This window comes from Oryctolagus cuniculus, chromosome X (assembly GCF_051225735.1).
Source record: "Oryctolagus cuniculus isolate XC-2025 breed Fujian yellow rabbit chromosome X, ASM5122573v1, whole genome shotgun sequence".
NCBI lineage: Eukaryota > Metazoa > Chordata > Mammalia > Lagomorpha > Leporidae > Oryctolagus > Oryctolagus cuniculus.
In genome coordinates, this window is record NC_142888.1 from 88401946 (window position 1) to 88409971 (window position 8026).

Below are 8026 nucleotides of genomic sequence, written 5' to 3' on the forward strand. Positions count from 1 at the left end.
AAAACTTGAAGGTGGTGATCATCTACACTAATTGTTCAGGTTAGAATGGGATAACTCTGATAAATGCCAATGACATACCAATTGGAAAACTTGTTGAGTTTGACACCTAGAAATGGTGAAACCTGGAAGATTCATAAAAATATGAATACACTGAACCCCCTAAATTTCCTTTGCCAGGTAAAGACTCCTTACAAGATAATAAAGGTGATCTCCCTTGCTGAAATACTCTGTAATAGTATTATTCCTCTAAGACAGACTTGGGGGGGAAAGAATTACATGCAAGACAGAGTCCACGTTTACCAATGTAAACTTGAGAAATATATATAGGAATATGTCCAAAAGATGCTATAAAATGGAAGAACACAGTTTTGATTGAATTCATATAAATAGACACATGTGGGAAAAAAATCACTGGATTCAATGCACTATCTTCAGACAGCTGAACACAATTTACCAAGATCAATAAGGGTAGAATCCCTGGCAAAATTTGTACAATTTGAGTTGAAAACCTGTAAAGTTGAACCCTAATATTTAGAATGAGTTGAACCTTAAACAGCTTTTACACAGATTGCAGTTCAGTTCTGAATCATTTTGGTGACCCAGAAAAATCTCGATCCTCACATTGCAATAAGGTGATCCCAGATTGCTAGTGTTTCTAGGTGTCTGGCAGAAGCAACAGACAATGCTACAGAAAAGAAGTTTCAGTTCATTGTTGGATATACAATCTGGCATATATGGAAGATGAACCAATCCTGGATATATAAACAAGAAACAGAGGCAAAAACAGAGCATAGAAACAGGACCGCGGGACCCCAGATACTAACATTTCCAGATGTAGATTTAAAAATAACTGTTTACTAGTTTCTAGAAAATAAATGATTAAAAATTATACAGAGAACAAGGACAGGATAACACATTGGTTTTTAAAAAATGGAATTTCTAGGGGCTGGAGTTGTGGCACAGAGGATTGAACCATCACCTACAGTGCTGGATCCCATATGGGACTGGACTTCTCAGTATAAGGTATTTTGTGACAGCACTCTGAGTGGATTAAACCAGATGATTTTTCGGGGCTGGCGCTGTGGCGTAGTAGATTAAGTTACCTCCTGCAGTGCCAGCATCCCATATGGGCAGCTGGTTCAAGACCCAGCTGCTCCACTTCCCATGCAGCTCTCTGCTATGGCCTAGAAAGCAGTAGAAGATGGCCCAAGTCCTTGGGCCCCTGCATCCACGTGGGAGACCTGGAAGAAGCTCCTGGTTCCTGGCTTTAGATGTTTTTTCAACAAAATGAATGAGTTGCAGTGTATTCATAAAGTTATAGCAAGCTATGTGCTACAATTTGAATTAGTCTCACAACTGTAATGATGAGCAAAAGAAACCAGACAAAATAACACATACTTCCATTTAAGATATACAACCAATATATACTTTCATTTAAACAAGATTCAAAAACAGTTCAAATGCTATTTGTTGTGTAATTAAGGATGCATATTAAAGTGGCACATTTATAAATAAATGTATGGAGATGCTTACCATGAAAAGTGGGATAATTGTTGCACTTTGGTGGGAGGGAGAAGTATGTGATTGGGAAGTGGCATACTGAGGATTTCTGAAATGCAAACAATGCTCTATTTTCAAATGTGCATTATTGTTCTACAAATAGTTCACTAAGCTGTATATTTGTTTTGCATACCTTTCTAATTTCATGTTATATTTCCCCAAAAAATTGATTTTAAATAAAGCACTACATATAGTGGTTTTCCACTGTAGTTTGGAGTGGAGATGAAAGTGGGAGCTCCACCACTGAAATGGGGGCTGCCTTGTTTCAATGAGAATGATGGCATAAAAGAGTGGCAGATGCCAAGTGGCAGCACTTCACCACCAAAGGGAAAGTGAGCATCCTTAACTGTGATAAGCAGCAGAGACAGAGTGTTATTCAGAAGGGCTTCATATTCAAAGGGCTTAGGTAGTAGATATTCACAAGATCCTTGGAATAAAATAGCTGAGCAACCCAGTAAGAACATGCTTGAGCTGTATAACATTATAGTTCCTCCCCCAGTTCCCAAACCTGAATCAATTTATAGAACAAGAGTCCCTTGAAGAAGAATCCTATAATACCACCACAAATGTATACCGTACATCTTTATTCCTATTTCTACCAAAAGGAATCTTTTTTTTAAATAAATGAACTTCCAGCATAAGCAAGAATGCAAGGAAATATGCCCTTTTTTTGACAGGTAGAGTTATAGACAGTGAGAGAGAGAGAGAAAGGTCTTCCTTCCATTGGTTCACTCCCCAGATGGCCGCTACGGCTGGCACTGCATTGATCCAAAGCCAGGAGCCAGGTGCTTCCCCCTGGTTTCCCATGTGGGTGCAGGGGCCCAGGCACTTGGGCCATCCTCCACTGCTCTCCCGGGCCACAGAAGAGCTGGAGTGCAAGAGGAGCAACCGGGACTAGAACCTGGCGCCCATATGGGATGCCGGCACTGCAGGCAGAGGATTAACCAAGTGAGTCACGGTGCTGGCCCCACCAAAAGGAATCTGTAGCCATTTGTCAGGATAACTATATACTGGGGAAAGAGAAATACCCATAATCTTTAGAAATAATTGGACACAGGCTTTGAATTATGCTGATCCCTGGGGATCTAGAAAACCACTCAGATCTACTGGTAAATACAAAGTCTTACAGGAATCCGATGACAAAATGGAATTGTGTCCACCTCACTGTCGGTGCAGTGGATCTATGCACCAATCCTGTGGTTACTGTTCCGCTTTGCAAATGCACAACTTGGAATTATTCCTTGGCATTGCCCTCCTAACCTGTAAAGCAAGGGCTAATATGGAAGAATCACAAAGCAAAAGCCTGCGAAATATCCTTCTTTACCAAAATAGTAAACCAAACATAATGCACTATTTCTGGGAGAAGCGCAGAGTAGTGACACCATCAAAGATATGTGCAGGGATTGTGATTCCTATCACATCCCGTTTATGTGACCTGCTTTGCCTTTGCTGAAGAGTCAGGTCTTATCAACTGCCAGTGACATATCTTCAGCTTAATCAGTGAGAAACACCAGTTTGCAGCTGCTGTTCTTTTTTTTTTTTTCTTTTAAAGAGATTGGAGCAAATCAACAGTCCCTAGCACCTGGTATGCAGTTATCAATCTGAAATGTTTTTTAATCCTGGTACCAGTAAGCAGTAAAGACCAGCAGCAATTTTCATTAACCTTACAGGAACAGCATTTACATATTCACTATTTCTTTGCAGAGATATATAACTTTTCTGCCATAATTTCATCCACTGGAACTTTGAACATCTTGCAGGACATCATGCTAATCTACAACATTGGTCTTTTTATGCCAGTAGGAGGGCATGACGAGCAGGAACTCCACATGTCTTGGTGGACAAGAGACAAAACCCCTGAGAATCAGGGGCCTGCTACTTCAGTGAAGTTTTGGGAAACCCATTGGCCAGTGATACATTGAAGTATACTCTTCAATGAAAATGATTAGTTTCTTTATCTCTTGGACCCTACTAATAAAAAGGCATAGTATTTGAAGATTTCTTTGTGATTTGATAGAAAACTATTCCTCACTTGAATGAGTTAATTTGATCCACTTAACCAAGTAACTCATAATTCTGCCAACTTTTTGTGAGGTCCAGAATATTAGAGGGTTCTCCAGGATGATCAGGCTACAGAACATACAACTGACTCACATGGGCCTCATGGGCAAAACATTCAGTGGAAACTTAAAAATACCTAGAATTGAATACAATGAGAATGTTATATAATAAAACTTCTATGATGTAATCAAAGCAGTATTCTGAGGGAAATTTATAGCCTTAAATACCTATACTGAAGAAGGAACAATCACAAAGAGTTATAACTATCGATCTTAAGAAGTTATATAGAAAACCCAAGAGAATATGTCCAAAGAGACTAGATGGAAAGAAATAATAAGTACAGAGGCCAGTGTTGTGGTATAATGGGTTAAGCTGCTGCCTGCAACATGGGCATCCCATATGGATGACAGTTTGCATCCCAGCTGCTTCACTTCTGATCCAGCTCCCTGCTAATGCACCTGGGAAAGCAGAAGAAGATGGCCCAAGTGCTTGGGACCCTGCACCCATGGGGGAGACCCCAATAAAGCTCATGGCTTCAGCCCGGCCTAGCTCCAACTATTGCAGCCATCTGGCGAGTGAACCAGAAAATGGAAAATCTCTCTCTCTCTCTCTCATTCTGCCTTGCAAATAAATAAAATGAAACTTTTTTTAAAAAAAAGAAATAGTAAATACAAAAACTGAAAACTAATGAAATAGAAATCAAAAATACAAAAGCCATCAATATTCCTTTGGCAAAAACACAAATTGCCAGAACTTGAAAAGATATTTTGAAATATTAGATCATCTTTTAACTATTTTAAAATTTATAAAAGTGGGTAAAATTTCCTGCAAAGGAAAAACTAGGTCAAGGCTGTTTTATAGATGAGTTTTACACTATTTAAAGAAAGAGATACTTCCAATCTTATACAAATACTTTCAGATAATAAAAAAGAGAATACTATCCAACCCAGCAAACAAAGAAAATATATACCTTGACACCAGAACAAAGAAATTATAAGAAATGAAGATTGTGTATTATTTTAATTAATGAATACAGATGCAAAACTCAGAACAAAATATTAACAAATCAAACCAAATACTGTATAGAAAAGACAATATATCACAACCAAGTTGAATTTATCCCAGGTAGACAAGGATGGTTTCAAAACATTAATAAATGCACCTTATCATATAAACAGATTAATACAGAAAACCATATGATCATTTTAATAGGCAATAAAAATCTTTCATCAAATGTAAAATTCATTAATGATAAACACAAGATTCTTATCAAGCAAGCATTTAGCTTAGTGGCTAAGACACATTCATGTACCTGGGTTTGAGTCCTGGTTCCGCTGATGATTCCAGCTTCCTGCTATAGCCAGTCGCGTGAAGTGGCATTGATGGGTCAAGTAACTGGGTTCCTGTCCTAGATGGAATTCCCAGCTCCAGCTTTGACCTGGCCTTCTCCTGGCTGTTACAAGCATTTAGAGAGTGAAACTGAAGAACACTCATTCTCTCTCTCTCTCTCTCTCTCTCTCTCTCTCTCTCTCTCTTTGTGTGTGTGTGTGTCTTTGCCTCTAAAATAATTAAAATTTAGAAAAAGTTCACTCTTCCTAAATCAGAAATAGAAGGGGATATTTCTTAACCTGATAAAAAGCATCTTAATAGAGTACAAAATTTACCAGATCTCAGTGGAAATGCTTCCAACTTTTCCCCATTCAAAATTTAGCATTATCTTCAACAAACAACATTGAAAACATTCTCTTTAAATCATGAATGAGATTTTTAAAATTAGTATCACTTTTAAAAATTTTTAATAGATGTGTTTGTTTATTTTAAAGGTGGAGTTACACAGAGAGAGGGAAACATACACACACGGAGGGAGAGAGAGAGAGAGAGAGAGAGAGAGAGAAATCTTCCATTTGCTGGTTCACTCCCCACAGTGGCCAGGGCTGGGCCAGGCTTAAGCCAGGAACTACATCTGGTTCTCCTATGAGGATGCCAGGGGCCCAAGCACTTAACCCATCTTCTGCTGTCCTCTCAGATAATTAGCTTGGAGCTGGATTGGAAGCAGAGCCGCTGGACTCATTCACCATCATGCGTATGGGATGCCAGAGTTGCTGATAACAGCCCAACCTGCTGTGCCATAATGCTGGCCCCTCAATTAAAAAAAAATATTTTAGAGGAAGAGAGAAAAAGAAAGAAAATTGAAAGTGTTTCCATCTGCTGGTTCACTCCACAAATGCTTGCAACTGCCAAGGTTGGGCTAGGGCCAAAGCTGGGAGTGATGACTTAATCCAGATTTCCCACATGGGTGGCAGGAACCCAGTTCCTTCAGGCATCATCACTGTCTCCCAGAGACTGCATTAGCAGGAACCTGCAGTCGGGAGCTGGAGCTGTAAATAAAACCCAATTATTAAAAAAAAATTAAAAAAAAACCAATTATTACCACTTTTAATTAATATTGTATGTGAAGTCCTATCCAGCATAAGAAGACAAACAGAGGTATAAGGATGATAAAGGAAGAAAGAAAATTGTGATTGCCTGCAGATTATTTATAGATGATGCAATAATTTCCACAAAAAATCCAAATAGTGTACTTTTACATTGTTAGAAACAATGGAAGAGTTTAGCAAAGTGGCTATGTAAAATTAACATACGTGATTCATTTACATCTTTAGTCACCAGCAACAAACTATTAAAATGTATTTAAAATGAAAGCACAATTTATAATAATACTAGAAATGTCAAGTCATTGAGAATAAGTCTAATAGTAAATGCATGCACACTTCAGGTAAAATTATAAAGTGTTATTAAGATACATCTTAAAAGAGCTAGTGAGATGGCATTGGTAACATGCAATCTTGATGGGATTATATTAGAATCCCCTGGCACATTTCTAACTCCACCATTTGGGGCAAGTCCGATTGAGCATGTCACAAATTGTACATCTCCTCCCTCTCTCTCTCTCTCTCTTTTTTTTTTTTTTTTTTTGACAGGCAGAGTGGACAGTGAGAGAGAGAGACAGAGAGAAAGGTCTTCCTTTGCCATTGGTTCACCCTCCAATGGCCGCCGCGGTCGGCACGCTGCGGCCGGCGCACCGCACTGATCCGAAGCCAGGAGCCAGGTGCTTCTCCTGGTCTCCCATGGGGTGCAGGGCCCAAGCACTTGGGCCATCCTCCACTGTACTCCCTGGCCACAGCAGAGAGCTGGCCTGGAAGAGGGGCAACCGGGACAGAATCCAGCACCCCGACAGGGACTAGAACCCAGTGTGCCGGTGCCCCAAGGCGGAGGATTAGCCTAGTGAGCCGCGGCACCGGCAAACAGCTCCTCACTCTCTTATTCCCACTCATATTTAACAGGATCTAAATAAATTAAAAGATCTAAATAAATTAAATATGCTCTATTATTGGACAAAAAGACAATATCTTATAGATACTCATTTTCCCCATTGACCTAGAAACGAAATCAATGCAATGTGAACATATATTCCAAAAGTTCTTTCATGTGGCTTGATGATTACAAAATGTATAAAGAAGACAAAAGGGCCAATAATATTCAGAATACAACTGAAGATGGAGAGCAAGCTTGGGTTGTGTGTTTTCTCTGATACTAGGATTATGATTAAGCTGTAGTATTACAAGAAAATATTATTGGAGGGGCCGACACCGTGGCGCACTGGGTTGATCCTCCACCTGCGGCGCCGGCATCCCATGTGGGCACCGGGTTCTAGTCTCAGCTGCTCCTCTTCCAGTCCAGCTCTCTGCTGTGGCCTGGGAAGGCAGTGAAGGATGGCCCAGGTGCTTGGGCCCCTGCACCTGCATGGGAGACCAGGAGGAGGCGCCTGGCTCCTGGCTTTGGATCTGCGCGGCTCCGGCCGTTGCGGCCTTTTGGGGAGTGAACCAGCGGATGGAAGACCTTTCGCTCTGTCTCTCTCTCTCACTGTCTGTAACTCTACCTGTCAAATAAATAAATAAAATCTTTTTTTAAAAAAGAAAATATTATTAGAATTGTATAGATAAAATGACCAATGGAATAAAATATACCCAAAACAAACTCACCCATGATATAATACAGAAATGGCAAATCTGCTCAGTAGGCAAAGAAGGGGCTGTTTAATAAATGAAGCTGGTAAAACGGTTACCATATGGAAAAAGATGAAATCAGCCTCTGCTTCGTGCCAAATGAAAAAATAAATTTCACATGGATTAAGGCTTTAAAAGTCAAAAACAAAACTTTAAAACTATTTGTAGAAAATATGGAAGAAAATCATTTAGTCAGTGGGGTAGAGAAACTTTTTTTAAAAGACACTAAAAGATTGATAATTTTATATATGTTAAAATTCATTTAAAAACTCCTTAGAGAAAATGAAAAGATAACTAACATCCTGGAAAACTTTACTCAGAGTATACATAACCAAGAA